Source organism: Heptranchias perlo, chromosome 6, assembly GCF_035084215.1.
Source record: "Heptranchias perlo isolate sHepPer1 chromosome 6, sHepPer1.hap1, whole genome shotgun sequence".
NCBI classification, from domain to species: Eukaryota; Metazoa; Chordata; class Chondrichthyes; order Hexanchiformes; family Hexanchidae; genus Heptranchias; species Heptranchias perlo.
Genome location: NC_090330.1, coordinates 80,560,885 through 80,588,177, shown reverse-complemented (window position 1 = coordinate 80,588,177; position 27,293 = coordinate 80,560,885).

Below are 27,293 nucleotides of genomic sequence, written 5' to 3'. Positions count from 1 at the left end.
CTTTTCGTGGTTTTGTTGGTTTTCAGCAAATGAACATATTTCAGCGAGCTAGAAGTTTTTTCTTCAATCGCGTCAGATTTTATCTTAAAATAGAAGAACTTTTCGTGTTTCTTGTCAATTTTTGTTGGTTTTCATGTAATGAACTTGTTTCAGTCAGCTAGATCTTTCTTCTTTAATGCAAAAAGATTTTATCTTCAAATACAAGAACTTTTCGTGGTTTTGTTGATTTTCAGCAAATTAACATATTTCAGCGAGCTTGAAGTTTTTTCTTCAATAGCGTCAGATTTTATCTTAAAATACAAGAACTTTTCGTGGTTCTTGTCAATTTTTGTTGGTTTTCATCTAATGAACTTATTTCAGTCAGCGAGATCTTTCTTCTTTCATGCAAAAAGATTTTATCTTCAAATACAAGAACTTTTCGTGGTTTTGTTGATTTTCAGCAAATGAACATATTTCAGCGAGCTCAAAGTTTTCGTGGTTTTGTTGATTTTCAGCAAATGAACATATTTCAGCGAGCTGAAAGTTTTTTCTTTAATAGCGGAAGATTTTATCTTAAAATACAAGAACTTTTCGTGGTTCTTGTCAATTTTTGTTGGTTTTCATCTAATGAACTTATTTCAGTCAGCTAGATCTTTCTTCTTCAAAGCAAAAAGATTTTATCTTCAAATACAAGAACTTTTCGTGGTTTTGTTGGTTTTCAGCAAATGAACATATTTCAGCGAGCTAGAAGTTTTTTCTTCAATAGCGTCAGATTTTATCTTAAAATACAAGAACTTTTCGTGGTTCTTGTCAATTTTTGTTGGTTTTGATCTGAAGAACTTCTTTCAGTCAGCTCGATCTTTCTACCTCAAAGCAAAAAGATTTTATCTTCAAATACAAGAACTTTTCGTGGTTTTGTTAATTTTCAGCAAATGAACATATTTCAGCGAGCGAGAAGTTTTTTCTTTCATAGCGTCAGATTTTATCTTAAAATACAAGAACTTTTCGTGGTTCTTGTCAATTTTTGTTGGTTTTCATCGAATGAACTTGTTTCAGTCAGCTAGATCTTTCTTCTTTAATGCAAAAAGATTTTATCTTCAAATACAAGAACTTTTCGTGGTTTTGTTGATTTTCAGCAAATGAACATATTTCAGCGAGCAAGAAGTTTTTTCTTTAATAGCGTCAGATTTTATCTTAAAATACAAGAACTTTTCGTGGTTCTTGTCAATTTTTGTTGGTTTTCATCTAATGAACTTGTTTCAGTCAGCTAGATCTTTCTTCTTTAATGCAAAAAGATTTTATCTTCAAATACAAGAACTTTTCGTGGTTTTGTTGATTTTCAGCAAATGAACATATTTCAGCGAGCTCAAAGTTTTTTCTTTAATAGCGTCAGATTTTATCTTAAAATACAAGAACTTTTCGTGGTTCTTGTCAATTTTTGTTGGTTTTCATCTAATGAACTTGTTTCAGTCAGCTAGATCTTTCTTCTTCAAAGCAAAAAGATTTTATCTTCAAATACAAGAGCTTTTCGTGGTTTTGTTGGTTTTCAGCAAATGAACATATTTCAGCGAGCTAGAAGTTTTTTCTTCAATAGCGTCAGATTTTATCTGAAAATACAAGAACTTTGCGTGGTTCTTGTCAATTTTTGTTGGTTTTCATCTAATGAACTTATTTCAGTCAGCTCGATCTTTCTTCCTCAATGCAAAAAGATTTTATCTTCAAATACAAGAACTTTTCGTGGTTTTGTTGATTTTCAGCAAATGAACATATTTCAGCGAGCTCAAAGTTTTTTCTTTAATAGCGGAAGGTTTTATCTGAAAATACAAGAACCTTTCGTGGTTCTTGTCAATTTTTGTTGGTTTTCATCGAATGAACTTATTTCAGTCAGCTAGATCTTTCTTCTTCAAAGCAAAAAGATTTTATCTTCAAATACAAGAACTTTTCGTGGTTTTGTTGGTTTTCAGCAAATGAACATATTTCAGCGAGCTAGAAGTTTTTTCTTCAATAGCGTCAGATTTTATCTTAAAATACAAGAACTTTTCGTGGTTCTTGTCAATTTTTGTTGGTTTTCATCGAATGAACTTATTTCAGTCAGCTGGATCTTTCTTCTTCAAAGCAAAAAGATTTTATCTTCAAATTCAAGAACTTTTCGTGGTTTTGTTAATTTTCAGCAAATGAACATATTTCAGCGAGCGAGAAGTTTTTTCTTTAATAGCGTCAGATTTTATCTTAAAATACAAGAACTTTTCGTGGTTCTTGTCAATTTTTGTTGGTTTTCATCTAATGAACTTGTTTCAGTCAGCTAGATCTTTCTTCTTTAATGCAAAAAGATTTTATCTTCAAATACAAGAACTTTTCGTGGTTTTGTTGATTTTCAGCAAATGAACATATTTCAGCGAGCAAGAAGTTTTTTCTTTAATAGCGTCAGATTTTATCTTAAAATACAAGAACTTTTCGTGGTTCTTGTCAATTTTTGTTGGTTTTCATCTAATGAACTTGTTTCAGTCAGCTAGATCTTTCTTCTTTAATGCAAAAAGATTTTATCTTCAAATACAAGAACTTTTCGTGGTTTTGTTGATTTTCAGCAAATGAACATATTTCAGCGAGCTCAAAGTTTTTTCTTTGATAGCAGAAGATTTTATCTTAAAATACAAGAACTTTTCGTGGTTCTTGTCAATTTTTGTTGGTTTTCATCTAATGAACTTATTTCAGTCAGCTCGATCTTTCTTCTTCAAAGCAAAAAGATTTTATCTTCAAATACAAGAACTTTTCGTGGTTTTGTTGGTTTTCAGCAAATGAACATATTTCAGCGAGCTTGAAGTTTTTTCTTCAATAGCGTCAGATTTTATCTTAAAATACAAGAACTTTTCGTGGTTCTTGTCAATTTTTGTTGGTTTTCATCTAATGAACTTATTTCAGTCAGCTAGATCTTTCTTCTTTAATGCAAAAAGATTTTATCTTCAAATACAAGAACTTTTCGTGGTTTTGTTGATTTTCAGCAAATGAACATATTTCAGCGAGCTCAAAGTTTTCGTGGTTTTGTTGATTTTCAGCAAATGAACATATTTCAGCGAGCTGAAAGTTTTTTCTTTAATAGCGGAAGATTTTATCTTAAAATACAAGAACTTTTCGTGGTTCTTGTCAATTTTTGTTGGTTTTCATCTAATGAACTTATTTCAGTCAGCTAGATCTTTCTTCTTCAAAGCAAAAAGATTTTATCTTCAAATACAAGAACTTTTCGTGGTTTTGTTGGTTTTCAGCAAATGAACATATTTCAGCGAGCTAGAAGTTTTTTCTTCAATAGCGTCAGATTTTAGCTTAAAATACAAGAACTTTTCGTGGTTCTTGTCAATTTTTGTTGGTTTTCATCGAATGAACTTATTTCAGTCAGCTAGATCTTTCTTCTTTAATGCAAAAAGATTTTATCTTCAAATACAAGAACTTTTCGTGGTTTTGTTGATTTTCAGCAAATGAACATATTTCAGCGAGCTCAAAGTTTTTTCTTTAATAGCAGAAGATTTTATCTTAAAATACAAGAACTTTTCGTGGTTCTTGTCAATTTTTGTTGGTTTTCATCTAATGAACTTATTTCAGTCAGCTAGATCTTTGTTCTTCAAAGCAAAAAGATTTTATCTTCAAATACAAGAACTTTTCGTGGTTTTGTTGATTTTCAGCAAATGAACATATTTCAGCGAGCTCAAAGTTTTCGTGGTTTTGTTGATTTTCAGCAAATGAACATATTTCAGCGAGCTGAAAGTTTTTTCTTTAATAGCGGAAGATTTTATCTTAAAATACAAGAACTTTTCGTGGTTCTTGTCAATTTTTGTTGGTTTTCATCTAATGAACTTATTTCAGTCAGCTAGATCTTTCTTCTTCAAAGCAAAAAGATTTTATCTTCAAATACAAGAACTTTTCGTGGTTTTGTTGGTTTTCAGCAAATGAACATATTTCAGCGAGCTAGAAGTTTTTTCTTCAATAGCGTCAGATTTTATCTTAAAATACAAGAACTTTTCGTGGTTCTTGTCAATTTTTGTTGGTTTTGATCTGAAGAACTTCTTTCAGTCAGCTCGATCTTTCTACCTCAAAGCAAAAAGATTTTATCTTCAAATACAAGAACTTTTCGTGGTTTTGTTAATTTTCAGCAAATGAACATATTTCAGCGAGCGAGAAGTTTTTTCTTTAATAGCGTCAGATTTTATCTTAAAATACAAGAACTTTTCGTGGTTCTTGTCAATTTTTGTTGGTTTTCATCTAATGAACTTGTTTCAGTCAGCTAGATCTTTCTTCTTTAATGCAAAAAGATTTTATCTTCAAATACAAGAACTTTTCGTGGTTTTGTTGATTTTCAGCAAATGAACATATTTCAGCGAGCAAGAAGTTTTTTCTTGAATAGCGTCAGATTTTATCTTAAAATACAAGAACTTTTCGTGGTTCTTGTCAATTTTTGTTGGTTTTCATCTAATGAACTTGTTTCAGTCAGCTAGATCTTTCTTCTTTAATGCAAAAAGATTTTATCTTCAAATACAAGAACTTTTCGTGGTTTTGTTGATTTTCAGCAAATGAACATATTTCAGCGAGCTCAAAGTTTTTTCTTTGATAGCAGAAGATTTTATCTTAAAATACAAGAACTTTTCGTGGTTCTTGTCAATTTTTGTTGGTTTTCATCTAATGAACTTATTTCAGTCAGCTCGATCTTTCTTCTTCAAAGCAAAAAGATTTTATCTTCAAATACAAGAACTTTTCGTGGTTTTGTTGGTTTTCAGCAAATGAACATATTTCAGCGAGCTTGAAGTTATTTCTTCAATAGCGTCAGATTTTATCTTAAAATACAAGAACTTTTCGTGGTTCTTGTCAATTTTTGTTGGTTTTCATCTAATGAACTTGTTTCAGTCAGCTAGATCTTTCTTCTTTAATGCAAAAAGATTTTATCTTCAAATACAAGAACTTTTCGTGGTTTTGTTGATTTTCAGCAAATGAACATATTTCAGCGAGCAAGAAGTTTTTTCTTTAATAGCGTCAGATTTTATCTTAAAATACAAGAACTTTTCGTGGTTCTTGTCAATTTTTGTTGGTTTTCATCTAATGAACTTGTTTCAGTCAGCTAGATCTTTCTTCTTTAATGCAAAAAGATTTTATCTTCAAATACAAGAACTTTTCGTGGTTTTGTTGATTTTCAGCAAATGAACATATTTCAGCGAGCTCAAAGTTTTTTCTTTGATAGCAGAAGATTTTATCTTAAAATACAAGAACTTTTCGTGGTTCTTGTCAATTTTTGTTGGTTTTCATCTAATGAACTTATTTCAGTCAGCTCGATCTTTCTTCTTCAAAGCAAAAAGATTTTATCTTCAAATACAAGAACTTTTCGTGGTTTTGTTGGTTTTCAGCAAATGAACATATTTCAGCGAGCTTGAAGTTATTTCTTCAATAGCGTCAGATTTTATCTTAAAATACAAGAACTTTTCGTGGTTCTTGTCAATTTTTGTTGGTTTTCATCTAATGAACTTATTTCAGTCAGCTGGATCTTTCTTCTTTAATGCAAAAAGATTTTATCTTCAAATACAAGAACTTTTCGTGGTTTTGTTGATTTTCAGCAAATGAACATATTTCAGCGAGCTCAAAGTTTTCGTGGTTTTGTTGATTTTCAGCAAATGAACATATTTCAGCGAGCTGAAAGTTTTTTCTTTAATAGCGGAAGATTTTATCTTAAAATACAAGAACTTTTCGTGGTTCTTGTCAATTTTTGTTGGTTTTCATCTAATGAACTTATTTCAGTCAGCTAGATCTTTCTTCTTCAAAGCAAAAAGATTTTATCTTCAAATACAAGAACTTTTCGTGGTTTTGTTGGTTTTCAGCAAATGAACATATTTCAGCGAGCTAGAAGTTTTTTCTTCAATAGCGTCAGATTTTAGCTTAAAATACAAGAACTTTTCGTGGTTCTTGTCAATTTTTGTTGGTTTTCATCGAATGAACTTATTTCAGTCAGCTAGATCTTTCTTCTTTAATGCAAAAAGATTTTATCTTCAAATACAAGAACTTTTCGTGGTTTTGTTGATTTTCAGCAAATGAACATATTTCAGCGAGCTCAAAGTTTTTTCTTTAATAGCAGAATATTTTATCTTAAAATACAAGAACTTTTCGTGGTTCTTGTCAATTTTTGTTGGTTTTCATCTGATGAACTTATTTCAGTCAGCTAGATCTTTGTTCTTCAAAGCAAAAAGATTTTATCTTCAAATACAAGAACTTTTCGTGGTTTTGTTGGTTTTCAGCAAATGAACATATTTCAGCGAGCTAGAAGTTTTTTCTTCAATCGCGTCAGATTTTATCTTAAAATACAAGAACATTTTGTGGTTCTTGTCAATTTTTGTTGGTTTTCATCTAATGAACTTGTTTCAGTGAGCTAGATCTTTCTTCTTTAATGCAAAAAGATTCTATCTTCAAATACAAGAACTTTTCGTGGTTTTGTTGATTTTCAGCAAATGAACATATTTCAGCGAGCTAGAAGTTTTTTCTTCAATAGCGTCAGATTTTATCTGAAAATACAAGAACTTTGCGTGGTTCTTGTCAATTTTTGTTGGTTTTCATCGAATGAACTTATTTCAGTCAGCTCGATCTTTCTACCTCAAAGCAAAAAGATTTTATCTTCAAATACAAGAACTTTTCGTGGTTTTGTTAATTTTCAGCAAATGAACATATTTCAGCGAGCGAGAAGTTTTTTCTTTAATAGCGTCAGATTTTATCTTAAAATACAAGAACTTTTCGTGGTTCTTGTCAATTTTTGTTGGTTTTCATCTAATGAACTTGTTTCAGTCAGCTAGATCTTTCTTCTTTAATGCAAAAAGATTTTATCTTCAAATACAAGAACTTTTCGTGGTTTTGTTGATTTTCAGCAAATGAACATATTTCAGCGAGCAAGAAGTTTTTTCTTTAATAGCGTCAGATTTTATCTTAAAATACAAGAACTTTTCGTGGTTCTTGTCAATTTTTGTTGGTTTTCATCTAATGAACTTGTTTCAGTCAGCTAGATCTTTCTTCTTTAATGCAAAAAGATTTTATCTTCAAATACAAGAACTTTTCGTGGTTTTGTTGGTTTTCAGCAAATGAACATATTTCAGCGAGCTAGAAGTTTTTTCTTCAATAGCGTCAGATTTTATCTGAAAATACAAGAACTTTGCGTGGTTCTTGTCAATTTTTGTTGGTTTTCATCTAATGAACTTATTTCAGTCAGCTCGATCTTTCTTCCTCAATGCAAAAAGATTTTATCTTCAAATACAAGAACTTTTCGTGGTTTTGTTGGTTTTCAGCAAATGAACATATTTCAGCGAGCTAGAAGTTTTTTCTTCAATCGCGTCAGATTTTATCTTAAAATACAAGAACATTTTGTGGTTCTTGTCAATTTTTGTTGGTTTTCATCTAATGAACTTGTTTCAGTGAGCTAGATCTTTCTTCTTTAATGCAAAAAGATTCTATCTTCAAATACAAGAACTTTTCGTGGTTTTGTTGATTTTCAGCAAATGAACATATTTCAGCGAGCTAGAAGTTTTTTCTTCAATAGCGTCAGATTTTATCTGAAAATACAAGAACTTTGCGTGGTTCTTGTCAATTTTTGTTGGTTTTCATCGAATGAACTTATTTCAGTCAGCTGGATCTTTCTTCTTCAAAGCAAAAAGATTTTATCTTCAAATTCAAGAACTTTTCGTGGTTTTGTTAATTTTCAGCAAATGAACATATTTCAGCGAGCGAGAAGTTTTTTCTTTAATAGCGTCAGATTTTATCTTAAAATACAAGAACTTTTCATGGTTCTTGTCAATTTTTGTTGGTTTTCATCTAATGAACTTGTTTCAGTCAGCTAGATCTTTCTTCTTTAATGCAAAAAGATTTTATCTTCAAATACAAGAACTTTTCGTGGTTTTGTTGATTTTCAGCAAATGAACATATTTCAGCGAGCAAGAAGTTTTTTCTTTCATAGCGTCAGATTTTATCTTAAAATACAAGAACTTTTCGTGGTTCTTGTCAATTTTTGTTGGTTTTCATCTAATGAACTTGTTTCAGTCAGCTAGATCTTTCTTCTTTAATGCAAAAAGATTTTATCTTCAAATACAAGAACTTTTCGTGGTTTTGTTGATTTTCAGCAAATGAACATATTTCAGCGAGCTCAAAGTTTTTTCTTTAATAGCAGAAGATTTTATCTTAAAATACAATAACTTTTCGTGGTTCTTGTCAATTTTTGTTGGTTTCATCTAATTAACTTATTTCAGTCAGCTAGATCTTTCTTCTTCAAAGCAAAAAGATTTTATCTTCAAATACAAGAACTTTTCGTGGTTTTGTTGATTTTCAGCAAATGAACATATTTCAGCGAGCTCAAAGTTTTCGTGGTTTTGTTGATTTTCAGCAAATGAACATATTACAGCGAGCTGAAAGTTTTTTCTTTAATAGCGGAAGATTTTATCTTAAAATACAAGAACTTTTCGTGGTTCTTGTCAATTTTTGTTGGTTTTCATCTAATGAACTTATTTCAGTCAGCTAGATCTTTCTTCTTCAAAGCAAAAAGATTTTATCTTCAAATACAAGAACTTTTCGTGGTTTTGTTGGTTTTCAGCAAATGAACATATTTCAGCGAGCTAGAAGTTTTTTCTTCAATAGCGTCAGATTTTATCTTAAAATACAAGAACTTTTCGTGGTTCTTGTCAATTTTTGTTGGTTTTGATCTGAAGAACTTCTTTCAGTCAGCTCGATCTTTCTACCTCAAAGCAAAAAGATTTTATCTTCAAATACAAGAACTTTTCGTGGTTTTGTTAATTTTCAGCAAATGAACATATTTCAGCGAGCGAGAAGTTTTTTCTTTAATAGCGTCAGATTTTATCTTAAAATACAAGAACTTTTCGTGGTTCTTGTCAATTTTTGTTGGTTTTCATCTAATGAACTTGTTTCAGTCAGCTAGATCTTTCTTCTTTAATGCAAAAAGATTTTATCTTCAAATACAAGAACTTTTCGTGGTTTTGTTGATTTTCAGCAAATGAACATATTTCAGCGAGCAAGAAGTTTTTTCTTTAATAGCGTCAGATTTTATCTTAAAATACAAGAACTTTTCGTGGTTCTTGTCAATTTTTGTTGGTTTTCATCTAATGAACTTGTTTCAGTCAGCTAGATCTTTCTTCTTTAATGCAAAAAGATTTTATCTTCAAATACAAGAACTTTTCGTGGTTTTGTTGATTTTCAGCAAATGAACATATTTCAGCGAGCTCAAAGTTTTTTCTTTAATAGCGTCAGATTTTATCTTAAAATACAAGAACTTTTCGTGGTTCTTGTCAATTTTTGTTGGTTTTCATCTAATGAACTTGTTTCAGTCAGCTAGATCTTTCTTCTTCAAGGCAAAAAGATTTTATCTTCAAATACAAGAACTTTTCGTGGTTTCGTTGGTTTTCAGCAAATGAACATATTTCAGCGAGCTAGAAGTTTTTTCTTCAATAGCGTCAGATTTTATCTGAAAATACAAGAACTTTGCGTGGTTCTTGTCAATTTTTGTTGGTTTTCATCTAATGAACTTATTTCAGTCAGCTCGATCTTTCTTCCTCAATGCAAAAAGATTTTATCTTCAAATACAAGAACTTTTCGTGGTTTTATTGATTTTCAGCAAATGAAAATATTTCAGCGAGCTCAAAGTTTTTTCTTTAATAGCGGAAGGTTTTATCTTAAAATACAAGAACCTTTCGTGGTTCTTGTCAATTTTTGTTGGTTTTCATCTCATGAACTTATTTCAGTCAGCTAGATCTTTCTTCTTCAAAGCAAAAAGATTTTATCTTCAAATACAAGAACTTTTCGTGGTTTTGTTGGTTTTCAGCAAATGAACATATTTCAGCGAGCTGGAAGTTTTTTCTTCAATAGCGTCAGATTTTATCTTAAAATACAAGAACTTTTCGTGGTTCTTGTCAATTTTTGTTGGTTTTCATCGAATGAACTTATTTCAGTCAGCTGGATCTTTCTTCTTCAAAGCAAAAAGATTTTATCTTCAAATTCAAGAACTTTTCGTGGTTTTGTTAATTTTCAGCAAATGAACATATTTCAGCGAGCGAGAAGTTTTTTCTTTAATAGCGTCAGATTTTATCTTAAAATACAAGAACTTTTCGTGGTTCTTGTCAATTTTTGTTGGTTTTCATCTAATGAACTTGTTTCAGTCAGCGAGATCTTTCTTCTTTAATGCAAAAAGATTTTATCTTCAAATACAAGAACTTTTCGTGGTTTTGTTGATTTTCAGCAAATGAACATATTTCAGCGAGCTCAAAGTTTTTTCTTTGATAGCAGAAGATTTTATCTTAAAATACAAGAACTTTTCGTGGTTCTTGTCAATTTTTGTTGGTTTTCATCTAATGAACTTATTTCATTCAGCTCGATCTTTCTTCTTCAAAGCAAAAAGATTTTATCTTCAAATACAAGAACTTTTCGTGGTTTTGTTGATTTTCAGCAAATTAACATATTTCAGCGAGCTCAAAGTTTTTTCTTCAAGCGGAAGATTTTATCTTAAAATACAAGAACTTTTCGTGGTTCTTGTCAATTTTTGTTGGTTTTCATCGAATGAACTTATTTCAGTCAGCTGGATCTTTCTTCTTTAATGCAAAAAGATTTTATCTTCAAATACAAGAACTTTTCGTGGTTTTGTTGATTTTCAGCAAATGAACATATTTCAGCGAGCTCAAAGTTTTTTCTTTAATAGCAGAAGATTTTATCTTAAAATACAAGAACTTTTCGTGGTTCTTGTCAATTTTTGTTGGTTTTCATCTAATGAACTTATTTCAGTCAGCTAGATCTTTGTTCTTCAAAGCAAAAAGATTTTATCTTCAAATACAAGAACTTTTCGTGGTTTTGTTGGTTTTCAGCAAATGAACATATTTCAGCGAGCTAGAAGTTTTTTCTTCAATCGCGTCAGATTTTATCTGAAAATACAAGAACTTTGCGTGGTTCTTGTCAATTTTTGTTGGTTTTCATCTAATGAACTTATTTCAGTCAGCTCGATCTTTCTTCCTCAATGCAAAAAGATTTTATCTTCAAATACAAGAACTTTTCGTGGTTTTATTGATTTTCAGCAAATGAACATATTTCAGCGAGCTCAAAGTTTTTTCTTTAATAGCGGAAGGTTTTATCTTAAAATACAAGAACCTTTCGTGGTTCTTGTCAATTTTTGTTGGTTTTCATCTCATGAACTTATTTCAGTCAGCTAGATCTTTCTTCTTCAAAGCAAAAAGATTTTATCTTCAAATACAAGAACTTTTCGTGGTTTTGTTGGTTTTCAGCAAATGAACATATTTCAGCGAGCTGGAAGTTTTTTCTTCAATAGCGTCAGATTTTATCTTAAAATACAAGAACTTTTCGTGGTTCTTGTCAATTTTTGTTGGTTTTGATCTGAAGAACTTATTTCAGTCAGCTCGATCTTTCTACCTCAAAGCAAAAAGATTTTATCTTCAAATACAAGAACTTTTCGTGGTTTTGTTAATTTTCAGCAAATGAACATATTTCAGCGAGCGAGAAGTTTTTTCTTTAATAGCGTCAGATTTTATCTTAAAATACAAGAACTTTTCGTGGTTCTTGTCAATTTTTGTTGGTTTTCATCTAATGAACTTGTTTCAGTCAGCTAGATCTTTCTTCTTTAATGCAAAAAGATTTTATCTTCAAATACAAGAACTTTTCGTGGTTTTGTTGATTTTCAGCAAATGAACATATTTCAGCGAGCAAGAAGTTTTTTCTTTAATAGCGTCAGATTTTATCTTCAAATACAAGAACTTTTCGTGGTTTTGTTGATTTTCAGCAAATGAACATATTTCAGCGAGCTCAAAGTTTTTTCTTTAATAGCAGAAGATTTTATCTTAAAATACAATAACTTTTCGTGGTTCTTGTCAATTTTTGTTGGTTTCATCTAATTAACTTATTTCAGTCAGCTAGATCTTTCTTCTTCAAAGCAAAAAGATTTTATCTTCAAATACAAGAACTTTTCGTGGTTTTGTTGATTTTCAGCAAATGAACATATTTCAGCGAGCTCAAAGTTTTCGTGGTTTTGTTGATTTTCAGCAAATGAACATATTACAGCGAGCTGAAAGTTTTTTCTTTAATAGCGGAAGATTTTATCTTAAAATACAAGAACTTTTCGTGGTTCTTGTCAATTTTTGTTGGTTTTCATCTAATGAACTTATTTCAGTCAGCTAGATCTTTCTTCTTCAAAGCAAAAAGATTTTATCTTCAAATACAAGAACTTTTCGTGGTTTTGTTGGTTTTCAGCAAATGAACATATTTCAGCGAGCTAGAAGTTTTTTCTTCAATAGCGTCAGATTTTATCTTAAAATACAAGAACTTTTCGTGGTTCTTGTCAATTTTTGTTGGTTTTGATCTGAAGAACTTCTTTCAGTCAGCTCGATCTTTCTACCTCAAAGCAAAAAGATTTTATCTTCAAATACAAGAACTTTTCGTGGTTTTGTTAATTTTCAGCAAATGAACATATTTCAGCGAGCGAGAAGTTTTTTCTTTAATAGCGTCAGATTTTATCTTAAAATACAAGAACTTTTCGTGGTTCTTGTCAATTTTTGTTGGTTTTCATCTAATGAACTTGTTTCAGTCAGCTAGATCTTTCTTCTTTAATGCAAAAAGATTTTATCTTCAAATACAAGAACTTTTCGTGGTTTTGTTGATTTTCAGCAAATGAACATATTTCAGCGAGCAAGAAGTTTTTTCTTTAATAGCGTCAGATTTTATCTTAAAATACAAGAACTTTTCGTGGTTCTTGTCAATTTTTGTTGGTTTTCATCTAATGAACTTGTTTCAGTCAGCTAGATCTTTCTTCTTTAATGCAAAAAGATTTTATCTTCAAATACAAGAACTTTTCGTGGTTTTGTTGATTTTCAGCAAATGAACATATTTCAGCGAGCTCAAAGTTTTTTCTTTAATAGCGTCAGATTTTATCTTAAAATACAAGAACTTTTCGTGGTTCTTGTCAATTTTTGTTGGTTTTCATCTAATGAACTTGTTTCAGTCAGCTAGATCTTTCTTCTTCAAGGCAAAAAGATTTTATCTTCAAATACAAGAACTTTTCGTGGTTTCGTTGGTTTTCAGCAAATGAACATATTTCAGCGAGCTAGAAGTTTTTTCTTCAATAGCGTCAGATTTTATCTGAAAATACAAGAACTTTGCGTGGTTCTTGTCAATTTTTGTTGGTTTTCATCTAATGAACTTATTTCAGTCAGCTCGATCTTTCTTCCTCAATGCAAAAAGATTTTATCTTCAAATACAAGAACTTTTCGTGGTTTTATTGATTTTCAGCAAATGAACATATTTCAGCGAGCTCAAAGTTTTTTCTTTAATAGCGGAAGGTTTTATCTTAAAATACAAGAACCTTTCGTGGTTCTTGTCAATTTTTGTTGGTTTTCATCTCATGAACTTATTTCAGTCAGCTAGATCTTTCTTCTTCAAAGCAAAAAGATTTTATCTTCAAATACAAGAACTTTTCGTGGTTTTGTTGGTTTTCAGCAAATGAACATATTTCAGCGAGCTGGAAGTTTTTTCTTCAATAGCGTCAGATTTTATCTTAAAATACAAGAACTTTTCGTGGTTCTTGTCAATTTTTGTTGGTTTTCATCGAATGAACTTATTTCAGTCAGCTGGATCTTTCTTCTTCAAAGCAAAAAGATTTTATCTTCAAATTCAAGAACTTTTCGTGGTTTTGTTAATTTTCAGCAAATGAACATATTTCAGCGAGCGAGAAGTTTTTTCTTTAATAGCGTCAGATTTTATCTTAAAATACAAGAACTTTTCGTGGTTCTTGTCAATTTTTGTTGGTTTTCATCTAATGAACTTGTTTCAGTCAGCGAGATCTTTCTTCTTTAATGCAAAAAGATTTTATCTTCAAATACAAGAACTTTTCGTGGTTTTGTTGATTTTCAGCAAATGAACATATTTCAGCGAGCTCAAAGTTTTTTCTTTGATAGCAGAAGATTTTATCTTAAAATACAAGAACTTTTCGTGGTTCTTGTCAATTTTTGTTGGTTTTCATCTAATGAACTTATTTCATTCAGCTCGATCTTTCTTCTTCAAAGCAAAAAGATTTTATCTTCAAATACAAGAACTTTTCGTGGTTTTGTTGATTTTCAGCAAATTAACATATTTCAGCGAGCTCAAAGTTTTTTCTTCAAGCGGAAGATTTTATCTTAAAATACAAGAACTTTTCGTGGTTCTTGTCAATTTTTGTTGGTTTTCATCGAATGAACTTATTTCAGTCAGCTGGATCTTTCTTCTTTAATGCAAAAAGATTTTATCTTCAAATACAAGAACTTTTCGTGGTTTTGTTGATTTTCAGCAAATGAACATATTTCAGCGAGCTCAAAGTTTTTTCTTTAATAGCAGAAGATTTTATCTTAAAATACAAGAACTTTTCGTGGTTCTTGTCAATTTTTGTTGGTTTTCATCTAATGAACTTATTTCAGTCAGCTAGATCTTTCTTCTTCAAAGCAAAAAGATTTTATCTTCAAATACAAGAACTTTTCGTGGTTTTGTTGGTTTTCAGCAAATGAACATATTTCAGCGAGCTAGAAGTTTTTTCTTCAATCGCGTCAGATTTTATCTGAAAATACAAGAACTTTGCGTGGTTCTTGTCAATTTTTGTTGGTTTTCATCTAATGAACTTATTTCAGTCAGCTCGATCTTTCTTCCTCAATGCAAAAAGATTTTATCTTCAAATACAAGAACTTTTCGTGGTTTTATTGATTTTCAGCAAATGAACATATTTCAGCGAGCTCAAAGTTTTTTCTTTAATAGCGGAAGGTTTTATCTTAAAATACAAGAACCTTTCGTGGTTCTTGTCAATTTTTGTTGGTTTTCATCTCATGAACTTATTTCAGTCAGCTAGATCTTTCTTCTTCAAAGCAAAAAGATTTTATCTTCAAATACAAGAACTTTTCGTGGTTTTGTTGGTTTTCAGCAAATGAACATATTTCAGCGAGCTGGAAGTTTTTTCTTCAATAGCGTCAGATTTTATCTTAAAATACAAGAACTTTTCGTGGTTCTTGTCAATTTTTGTTGGTTTTGATCTGAAGAACTTATTTCAGTCAGCTCGATCTTTCTACCTCAAAGCAAAAAGATTTTATCTTCAAATACAAGAACTTTTCGTGGTTTTGTTAATTTTCAGCAAATGAACATATTTCAGCGAGCGCGAAGTTTTTTCTTTAATAGCGTCAGATTTTATCTTAAAATACAAGAACTTTTCGTGGTTCTTGTCAATTTTTGTTGGTTTTCATCTAATGAACTTGTTTCAGTCAGCTAGATCTTTCTTCTTTAATGCAAAAAGATTTTATCTTCAAATACAAGAACTTTTCGTGGTTTTGTTGATTTTCAGCAAATGAACATATTTCAGCGAGCAAGAAGTTTTTTCTTTAATAGCGTCAGATTTTATCTTAAAATACAAGAACTTTTCGTGGTTCTTGTCAATTTTTGTTGGTTTTCATCTAATGAACTTGTTTCAGTCAGCTAGATCTTTCTTCTTTAATGCAAAAAGATTTTATCTTCAAATACAAGAACTTTTCGTGGTTTTGTTGATTTTCAGCAAATGAACATATTTCAGCGAGCTCAAAGTTTTTTCTTTAATAGCAGAAGATTTTATCTTAAAATACAATAACTTTTCGTGGTTCTTGTCAATTTTTGTTGGTTTCATCTAATTAACTTATTTCAGTCAGCTAGATCTTTCTTCTTCAAAGCAAAAAGATTTTATCTTCAAATACAAGAACTTTTCGTGGTTTTGTTGATTTTCAGCAAATGAACATATTTCAGCGAGCTCAAAGTTTTCGTGGTTTTGTTGATTTTCAGCAAATGAACATATTACAGCGAGCTGAAAGTTTTTTCTTTAATAGCGGAAGATTTTATCTTAAAATACAAGAACTTTTCGTGGTTCTTGTCAATTTTTGTTGGTTTTCATCTAATGAACTTATTTCAGTCAGCTAGATCTTTCTTCTTCAAAGCAAAAAGATTTTATCTTCAAATACAAGAACTTTTCGTGGTTTTGTTGGTTTTCAGCAAATGAACATATTTCAGCGAGCTAGAAGTTTTTTCTTCAATAGCGTCAGATTTTATCTTAAAATACAAGAACTTTTCGTGGTTCTTGTCAATTTTTGTTGGTTTTGATCTGAAGAACTTCTTTCAGTCAGCTCGATCTTTCTACCTCAAAGCAAAAAGATTTTATCTTCAAATACAAGAACTTTTCGTGGTTTTGTTAATTTTCAGCAAATGAACATATTTCAGCGAGCGAGAAGTTTTTTCTTTAATAGCGTCAGATTTTATCTTAAAATACAAGAACTTTTCGTGGTTCTTGTCAATTTTTGTTGGTTTTCATCTAATGAACTTGTTTCAGTCAGCTAGATCTTTCTTCTTTAATGCAAAAAGATTTTATCTTCAAATACAAGAACTTTTCGTGGTTTTGTTGATTTTCAGCAAATGAACATATTTCAGCGAGCAAGAAGTTTTTTCTTTAATAGCGTCAGATTTTATCTTAAAATACAAGAACTTTTCGTGGTTCTTGTCAATTTTTGTTGGTTTTCATCTAATGAACTTGTTTCAGTCAGCTAGATCTTTCTTCTTTAATGCAAAAAGATTTTATCTTCAAATACAAGAACTTTTCGTGGTTTTGTTGATTTTCAGCAAATGAACATATTTCAGCGAGCAAGAAGTTTTTTCTTTAATAGCGTCAGATTTTATCTTAAAATACAAGAACTTTTCGTGGTTCTTGTCAATTTTTGTTGGTTTTCATCTAATGAACTTGTTTCAGTCAGCTAGATCTTTCTTCTTTAATGCAAAAAGATTTTATCTTCAAATACAAGAACTTTTCGTGGTTTTGTTGATTTTCAGCAAATGAACATATTTCAGCGAGCTCAAAGTTTTTTCTTTAATAGCGTCAGATTTTATCTTAAAATACAAGAACTTTTCGTGGTTCTTGTCAATTTTTGTTGGTTTTCATCTAATGAACTTGTTTCAGTCAGCTAGATCTTTCTTCTTCAAGGCAAAAAGATTTTATCTTCAAATACAAGAACTTTTCGTGGTTTCGTTGGTTTTCAGCAAATGAACATATTTCAGCGAGCTAGAAGTTTTTTCTTCAATAGCGTCAGATTTTATCTGAAAATACAAGAACTTTGCGTGGTTCTTGTCAATTTTTGTTGGTTTTCATCTAATGAACTTATTTCAGTCAGCTCGATCTTTCTTCCTCAATGCAAAAAGATTTTATCTTCAAATACAAGAACTTTTCGTGGTTTTATTGATTTTCAGCAAATGAACATATTTCAGCGAGCTCAAAGTTTTTTCTTTAATAGCGGAAGGTTTTATCTTAAAATACAAGAACCTTTCGTGGTTCTTGTCAATTTTTGTTGGTTTTCATCTCATGAACTTATTTCAGTCAGCTGGATCTTTCTTCTTCAAAGCAAAAAGATTTTATCTTCAAATACAAGAACTTTTCGTGGTTTTGTTGGTTTTCAGCAAATGAACATATTTCAGCGAGCTGGAAGTTTTTTCTTCAATAGCGTCAGATTTTATCTTAAAATACAAGAACTTTTCGTGGTTCTTGTCAATTTTTGTTGGTTTTCATCGAATGAACTTATTTCAGTCAGCTGGATCTTTCTTCTTCAAAGCAAAAAGATTTTATCTTCAAATTCAAGAACTTTTCGTGGTTTTGTTGATTTTCAGCAAATGAACATATTTCAGCGAGCTCAAAGTTTTTTCTTTGATAGCAGAAGATTTTATCTTAAAATACAAGAACTTTTCGTGGTTCTTGTCAATTTTTGTTGGTTTTCATCTAATGAACTTATTTCATTCAGCTCGATCTTTCTTCTTCAAAGCAAAAAGATTTTATCTTCAAATACAAGAACTTTTCGTGGTTTTGTTGATTTTCAGCAAATTAACATATTTCAGCGAGCTCAAAGTTTTTTCTTCAAGCGGAAGATTTTATCTTAAAATACAAGAACTTTTCGTGGTTCTTGTCAATTTTTGTTGGTTTTCATCGAATGAACTTATTTCAGTCAGCTGGATCTTTCTTCTTTAATGCAAAAAGATTTTATCTTCAAATACAAGAACTTTTCGTGGTTTTGTTGATTTTCAGCAAATGAACATATTTCAGCGAGCTCAAAGTTTTTTCTTTAATAGCAGAAGATTTTATCTTAAAATACAAGAACTTTTCGTGGTTCTTGTCAATTTTTGTTGGTTTTCATCTAATGAACTTATTTCAGTCAGCTAGATCTTTGTTCTTCAAAGCAAAAAGATTTTATCTTCAAATACAAGAACTTTTCGTGGTTTTGTTGGTTTTCAGCAAATGAACATATTTCAGCGAGCTAGAAGTTTTTTCTTCAATCGCGTCAGATTTTATCTGAAAATACAAGAACTTTGCGTGGTTCTTGTCAATTTTTGTTGGTTTTCATCTAATGAACTTATTTCAGTCAGCTCGATCTTTCTTCCTCAATGCAAAAAGATTTTATCTTCAAATACAAGAACTTTTCGTGGTTTTATTGATTTTCAGCAAATGAACATATTTCAGCGAGCTCAAAGTTTTTTCTTTAATAGCGGAAGGTTTTATCTTAAAATACAAGAACCTTTCGTGGTTCTTGTCAATTTTTGTTGGTTTTCATCTCATGAACTTATTTCAGTCAGCTAGATCTTTCTTCTTCAAAGCAAAAAGATTTTATCTTCAAATACAAGAACTTTTCGTGGTTTTGTTGGTTTTCAGCAAATGAACATATTTCAGCGAGCTGGAAGTTTTTTCTTCAATAGCGTCAGATTTTATCTTAAAATACAAGAACTTTTCGTGGTTCTTGTCAATTTTTGTTGGTTTTGATCTGAAGAACTTATTTCAGTCAGCTCGATCTTTCTACCTCAAAGCAAAAAGATTTTATCTTCAAATACAAGAACTTTTCGTGGTTTTGTTAATTTTCAGCAAATGAACATATTTCAGCGAGCGAGAAGTTTTTTCTTTAATAGCGTCAGATTTTATCTTAAAATACAAGAACTTTTCGTGGTTCTTGTCAATTTTTGTTGGTTTTCATCTAATGAACTTGTTTCAGTCAGCTGGATCTTTCTTCTTTAATGCAAAAAGATTTTATCTTCAAATACAAGAACTTTTCGTGGTTTTGTTGATTTTCAGCAAATGAACATATTTCAGCGAGCAAGAAGTTTTTTCTTTAATAGCGTCAGATTTTATCTTAAAATACAAGAACTTTTCGTGGTTCTTGTCAATTTTTGTTGGTTTTCATCTAATGAACTTGTTTCAGTCAGCTAGATCTTTCTTCTTTAATGCAAAAAGATTTTATCTTCAAATACAAGAACTTTTCGTGGTTTTGTTGATTTTCAGCAAATGAACATATTTCAGCGAGCTCAAAGTTTTTTCTTTAATAGCAGAAGATTTTATCTTAAAATACAATAACTTTTCGTGGTTCTTGTCAATTTTTGTTGGTTTCATCTAATTAACTTATTTCAGTCAGCTAGATCTTTCTTCTTCAAAGCAAAAAGATTTTATCTTCAAATACAAGAACTTTTCGTGGTTTTGTTGATTTTCAGCAAATGAACATATTTCAGCGAGCTCAAAGTTTTCGTGGTTTTGTTGATTTTCAGCAAATGAACATATTACAGCGAGCTGAAAGTTTTTTCTTTAATAGCGGAAGATTTTATCTTAAAATACAAGAACTTTTCGTGGTTCTTGTCAATTTTTGTTGGTTTTCATCTAATGAACTTATTTCAGTCAGCTAGATCTTTCTTCTTCAAAGCAAAAAGATTTTATCTTCAAATACAAGAACTTTTCGTGGTTTTGTTGGTTTTCAGCAAATGAACATATTTCAGCGAGCTAGAAGTTTTTTCTTCAATAGCGTCAGATTTTATCTTAAAATACAAGAACTTTTCGTGGTTCTTGTCAATTTTTGTTGGTTTTGATCTGAAGAACTTCTTTCAGTCAGCTCGATCTTTCTACCTCAAAGCAAAAAGATTTTATCTTCAAATACAAGAACTTTTCGTGGTTTTGTTAATTTTCAGCAAATGAACATATTTCAGCGAGCGAGAAGTTTTTTCTTTAATAGCGTCAGATTTTATCTTAAAATACAAGAACTTTTCGTGGTTCTTGTCAATTTTTGTTGGTTTTCATCTAATGAACTTGTTTCAGTCAGCTAGATCTTTCTTCTTTAATGCAAAAAGATTTTATCTTCAAATACAAGAACTTTTCGTGGTTTTGTTGATTTTCAGCAAATGAACATATTTCAGCGAGCAAGAAGTTTTTTCTTTAATAGCGTCAGATTTTATCTTAAAATACAAGAACTTTTCGTGGTTCTTGTCAATTTTTGTTGGTTTTCATCTAATGAACTTGTTTCAGTCAGCTAGATCTTTCTTCTTTAATGCAAAAAGATTTTATCTTCAAATACAAGAACTTTTCGTGGTTTTGTTGATTTTCAGCAAATGAACATATTTCAGCGAGCTCAAAGTTTTTTCTTTAATAGCGTCAGATTTAATCTTAAAATACAAGAACTTTTCGTGGTTCTTGTCAATTTTTGTTGGTTTTCATCTAATGAACTTGTTTCAGTCAGCTAGATCTTTCTTCTTCAAGGCAAAAAGATTTTATCTTCAAATACAAGAACTTTTCGTGGTTTCGTTGGTTTTCAGCAAATGAACATATTTCAGCGAGCTAGAAGTTTTTTCTTCAATAGCGTCAGATTTTATCTGAAAATACAAGAACTTTGCGTGGTTCTTGTCAATTTTTGTTGGTTTTCATCTAATGAACTTATTTCAGTCAGCTCGATCTTTCTTCCTCAATGCAAAAAGATTTTATCTTCAAATACAAGAACTTTCGTGGTTTTATTGATTTTCAGCAAATGAACATATTTCAGCGAGCTCAAAGTTTTTTCTTTAATAGCGGAAGGTTTTATCTTAAAATACAAGAACCTTTCGTGGTTCTTGTCAATTTTTGTTGGTTTTCATCTCATGAACTTATTTCAGTCAGCTAGATCTTTCTTCTTCAAAGCAAAAAGATTTTATCTTCAAATACAAGAACTTTTCGTGGTTTTGTTGGTTTTCAGCAAATGAACATATTTCAGCGAGCTGGAAGTTTTTTCTTCAATAGCGTCAGATTTTATCTTAAAATACAAGAACTTTTCGTGGTTCTTGTCAATTTTTGTTGGTTTTCATCGAATGAACTTATTTCAGTCAGCTGGATCTTTCTTCTTCAAAGCAAAAAGATTTTATCTTCAAATTCAAGAACTTTTCGTGGTTTTGTTAATTTTCAGCAAATGAACATATTTCAGCGAGCGAGAAGTTTTTTCTTTAATAGCGTCAGATTTTATCTTAAAATACAAGAACTTTTCGTGGTTCTTGTCAATTTTTGTTGGTTTTCATCTAATGAACTTGTTTCAGTCAGCGAGATCTTTCTTCTTTAATGCAAAAAGATTTTATCTTCAAATACAAGAACTTTTCGTGGTTTTGTTGATTTTCAGCAAATGAACATATTTCAGCGAGCTCAAAGTTTTTTCTTTGATAGCAGAAGATTTTATCTTAAAATACAAGAACTTTTCGTGGTTCTTGTCAATTTTTGTTGGTTTTCATCTAATGAACTTATTTCATTCAGCTCGATCTTTCTTCTTCAAAGCAAAAAGATTTTATCTTCAAATACAAGAACTTTTCGTGGTTTTGTTGATTTTCAGCAAATTAACATATTTCAGCGAGCTCAAAGTTTTTTCTTCAAGCGGAAGATTTTATCTTAAAATACAAGAACTTTTCGTGGTTCTTGTCAATTTTTGTTGGTTTTCATCGAATGAACTTATTTCAGTCAGCTGGATCTTTCTTCTTTAATGCAAAAAGATTTTATCTTCAAATACAAGAACTTTTCGTGGTTTTGTTGATTTTCAGCAAATGAACATATTTCAGCGAGCTCAAAGTTTTCGTGGTTTTGTTGATTTTCAGCAAATGAACATATTTCAGCGAGCTGAAAGTTTTTTCTTTAATAGCGGAAGATTTTATCTTAAAATACAAGAACTTTTCGTGGTTCTTGTCAATTTTTGTTGGTTTTCATCTAATGAACTTATTTCAGTCAGCTAGATCTTTCTTCTTCAAAGCAAAAAGATTTTATCTTCAAATACAAGAACTTTTCGTGGTTTTGTTGGTTTTCAGCAAATGAACATATTTCAGCGAGCTAGAAGTTTTTTCTTCAATCGCGTCAGATTTTATCTGAAAATACAAGAACTTTTCGTGGTTCTTGTCAATTTTTGTTGGTTTTCATCGAATGAACTTATTTCAGTCAGCTAGATCTTTCTTCTTTAATGCAAAAAGATTTTATCTTCAAATACAAGAACTTTTCGTGGTTTTGTTGATTTTCAGCAAATGAACATATTTCAGCGAGCTCAAAGTTTTTTCTTTAATAGCAGAAGATTTTATCTTAAAATACAAGAACTTTTCGTGGTTCTTGTCAATTTTTGTTGGTTTTCATCTAATGAACTTATTTCAGTCAGCTAGATCTTTGTTCTTCAAAGCAAAAAGATTTTATCTTCAAATACAAGAACTTTTCGTGGTTTTGTTGGTTTTCAGCAAATGAACATATTTCAGCGAGCTAGAAGTTTTTTCTTCAATCGCGTCAGATTTTATCTGAAAATACAAGAACTTTGCGTGGTTCTTGTCAATTTTTGTTGGTTTTCATCTAATGAACTTATTTCAGTCAGCTCGATCTTTCTTCCTCAATGCAAAAAGATTTTATCTTCAAATACAAGAACTTTTCGTGGTTTTATTGATTTTCAGCAAATGAACATATTTCAGCGAGCTCAAAGTTTTTTCTTTAATAGCGGAAGGTTTTATCTTAAAATACAAGAACCTTTCGTGGTTCTTGTCAATTTTTGTTGGTTTTCATCTCATGAACTTATTTCAGTCAGCTAGATCTTTCTTCTTCAAAGCAAAAAGATTTTATCTTCAAATACAAGAACTTTTCGTGGTTTTGTTGGTTTTCAGCAAATGAACATATTTCAGCGAGCTGGAAGTTTTTTCTTCAATAGAGTCAGATTTTATCTTAAAATACAAGAACTTTTCGTGGTTCTTGTCAATTTTTGTTGGTTTTCATCGAATGAACTTATTTCAGTCAGCTGGATCTTTCTTCTTCAAAGCAAAAAGATTTTATCTTCAAATTCAAGAACTTTTCGTGGTTTTGTTAATTTTCAGCAAATGAACATATTTCAGCGAGCGAGAAGTTTTTTCTTTAATAGCGTCAGATTTTATCTTAAAATACAAGAACTTTTCGTGGTTCTTGTCAATTTTTGTTGGTTTTCATCTAATGAACTTGTTTCAGTCAGCTAGATCTTTCTTCTTTAATGCAAAAAGATTTTATCTTCAAATACAAGACCTTTTCGTGGTTTTGTTGATTTTCAGCAAATGAACATATTTCAGCGAGCAAGAAGTTTTTTCTTTCATAGCGTCAGATTTTATCTTAAAATACAAGAACTTTTCGTGGTTCTTGTCAATTTTTGTTGGTTTTCATCTAATGAACTTGTTTCAGTCAGCTAGATCTTTCTTCTTTAATGCAAAAAGATTTTATCTTCAAATACAAGAACTTTTCGTGGTTTTGTTGATTTTCAGCAAATGAACATATTTCAGCGAGCTCAAAGTTTTTTCTTTGATAGCAGAAGATTTTATCTTAAAATACAAGAACTTTTCGTGGTTCTTGTCAATTTTTGTTGGTTTTCATCTAATGAACTTATTTCATTCAGCTCGATCTTTCTTCTTCAAAGCAAAAAGATTTTATCTTCAAATACAAGAACTTTTCGTGGTTTTGTTGATTTTCAGCAAATTAACATATTTCAGCGAGCTCAAAGTTTTTTCTTCAAGCGGAAGATTTTATCTTAAAATACAAGAACTTTTCGTGGTTCTTGTCAATTTTTGTTGGTTTTCATCGAATGAACTTATTTCAGTCAGCTGGATCTTTCTTCTTTAATGCAAAAAGATTTTATCTTCAAATACAAGAACTTTTCGTGGTTTTGTTGGTTTTCAGCAAATGAACATATTTCAGCGAGCTAGAAGTTTTTTCTTCAATAGCGTCAGATTTTAGCTTAAAATACAAGAACTTTTCGTGGTTCTTGTCAATTTTTGTTGGTTTTCATCGAATGAACTTATTTCAGTCAGCTAGATCTTTCTTCTTTAATGCAAAAAGATTTTATCTTCAAATACAAGAACTTTTCGTGGTTTTGTTGGTTTTCAGCAAATGAACATATTTCAGCGAGCTAGAAGTTTTTTCTTCAATCGCGTCAGATTTGATCTGAAAATACAAGAACTTTGCGTGGTTCTTGTCAATTTTTGTTGGTTTTCATCGAATGAACTTATTTCAGTCAGCTCGATCTTTCTACCTCAAAGCAAAAAGATTTTATCTTCAAATACAAGAACTTTTCGTGGTTTTGTTGATTTTCAGCAAATGAACATATTTCAGCGAGCTCAAAGTTTTTTCTTTAATAGAGGAAGGTTTTATCTTAAAATACAAGAACCTTTCGTGGTTCTTGTCAATTTTTGTTGGTTTTCATCTAATGAATGTGTTTCAGTCAGCTCGATCTTTCTTCTTCAAAGCAAAAAGATTTTATCTTCAAATACAAGAACTTTTCGTGGTTTTGTTGGTTTTCAGCAAATGAACATATTTCAGCGAGCTAGAAGTTTTTTCTTCAATAGCGTCAGATTTTATCTGAAAATACAAGAACTTTGCGTGGTTCTTGTCAATTTTTGTTGGTTTTCATCTCATGAACTTATTTCAGTCAGCTCGATCTTTCTTCTTCAAAGCAAAAAGATTTTATCTTCAAATACAAGAACTTTTCGTGGTTTTGTTGGTTTTCAGCAAATGAACATATTTCAGCGAGCTGGAAGTTTTTTCTTCAATAGCGTCAGATTTTATCTTAAAATACAAGAACTTTTCGTGGTTCTTGTCAATTTTTGTTGGTTTTCATCGAATGAACTTATTTCAGTCAGCTGGATCTTTCTTCTTCAAAGCAAAAAGATTTTATCTTCAAATTCAAGAACTTTTCGTGGTTTTGTTAATTTTCAGCAAATGAACATATTTCAGCGAGCGAGAAGTTTTTTCTTTAATAGCGTCAGATTTTATCTTAAAATACAAGAACTTTTCGTGGTTCTTGTCAATTTTTGTTGGTTTTCATCTAATGAACTTGTTTCAGTCAGCTAGATCTTTCTTCTTTAATGCAAAAAGATTTTATCTTCAAATACAAGAACTTTTCGTGGTTTTGTTGATTTTCAGCAAATGAACATATTTCAGCGAGCAAGAAGTTTTTTCTTTCATAGCGTCAGAATTTATCTTAAAATAGAAGAACTTTTCGTGGTTCTTGTCAATTTTTGTTGGTTTTCATCTAATGAACTTATTTCAGTCAGCTAGATCTTTCTTCTTTAATGCAAAAAGATTTTATCTTCAAATACAAGAACTTTTCGTGGTTTTGTTGATTTTCAGCAAATGAACATATTTCAGCGAGCTCAAAGTTTTCGTGGTTTTGTTGATTTTCAGCAAATGAACATATTTCAGCGAGCTGAAAGTTTTTTCTTTAATAGCGGAAGATTTTATCTTAAAATACAAGAACTTTTCGTGGTTCTTGTCAATTTTTGTTGGTTTTCATCTAATGAACTTGTTTCAGTCAGCTAGATCTTTCTTCTTCAAAGCAAAAAGATTTTATCTTCAAATACAAGAACTTTTCGTGGTTTTGTTGCTTTTCAGCAAATGAACATATTTCAGCGAGCTAGAAGTTTTTTCTTCAATAGCGTCAGATTTTATCTTAAAATACAAGAACTTTTCGTGGTTCTTGTCAATTTTTGTTGGTTTTGATCTGAAGAACTTCTTTCAGTCAGCTCGATCTTTCTACCTCAAAGCAAAAAGATTTTATCTTCAAATACAAGAACTTTTCGTGGTTTTGTTAATTTTCAGCAAATGAACATATTTCAGCGAGCGAGAAGTTTTTTCTTTAATAGCGTCAGATTTTATCTTAAAATACAAGAACTTTTCGTGGTTCTTGTCAATTTTTGTTGGTTTTCATCTAATGAACTTATTTCAGTCAGCGAGATCTTTCTTCTTCAAAGCAAAAAGATTTTATCTTCAAATTCAAGAACTTTTCGTGGTTTTGTTGGTTTTCAGCAAATGAACATATTTCAGCGAGCTTGAAGTTTTTTCTTCAATAGCGTCAGATTTTATCTTAAAATACAAGAACTTTTCGTGGTTCTTGTCAATTTTTGTTGGTTTTCATCTAATGAACTTATTTCAGTCAGCGAGATCTTTCTTCTTTAATGCAAAAAGATTTTATCTTCAAATACAAGAACTTTTCGTGGTTTTGTTGATTTTCAGCAAATGAACATATTTCAGCGAGCTCAAAGTTTTCGTGGTTTTGTTGATTTTCAGCAAATGAACATATTTCAGCGAGCTGAAAGTTTTTTCTTTAATAGCGGAAGATTTTATCTTAAAATACAAAAACTTTTCGTGGTTCTTGTCAATTTTTGTTGGTTTTCATCTAATGAACTTATTTCAGTCAGCTAGATCTTTCTTCTTCAAAGCAAAAAGATTTTATCTTCAAATACAAGAACTTTTCGTGGTTTTGTTGGTTTTCAGCAAATGAACATATTTCAGCGAGCTAGAAGTTTTTTCTTCAATAGCGTCAGATTATATCTTAAAATACAAGAACTTTTCGTGGTTCTTGTCAATTTTTGTTGGTTTTCATCTGAAGAACTTCTTTCAGTCAGCTCGATCTTTCTACCTCAAAGCAAAAAGATTTTATCTTCAAATACAAGAACTTTTCGTGGTTTTGTTAATTTTCAGCAAATGAACATATTTCAGCGAGCGAGAAGTTTTTTCTTTAATAGCGTCAGATTTTATCTTAAAATACAAGAACTTTTCGTGGTTCTTGTCAATTTTTGTTGGTTTTCATCCAATGAACTTGTTTCAGTCAGCTAGATCTTTCTTCTTCAATGCAAAAAGATTTTATCTTCAAATACAAGAACTTTTCGTGGTTTTGTTGATTTTCAGCAAATGAACATATTTCAGCGAGCAAGAAGTTTTTTCTTTAATAGCGTCAGATTTTATCTTAAAATACAAGAACTTTTCGTGGTTCTTGTCAATTTTTGTTGGTTTTCATCTAATGAACTTGTTTCAGTCAGCTAGATCTTTCTTCTTTAATGCAAAAAGATTTTATCTTCAAATACAAGAACTTTTCGTGGTTTTGTTGATTTTCAGCAAATGAACATATTTCAGCGAGCTCAAAGTTTTTTTTTTAATAGCGTCAGATTTTATCTTAAAATACAAGAACTTTTCGTGGTTCTTGTCAATT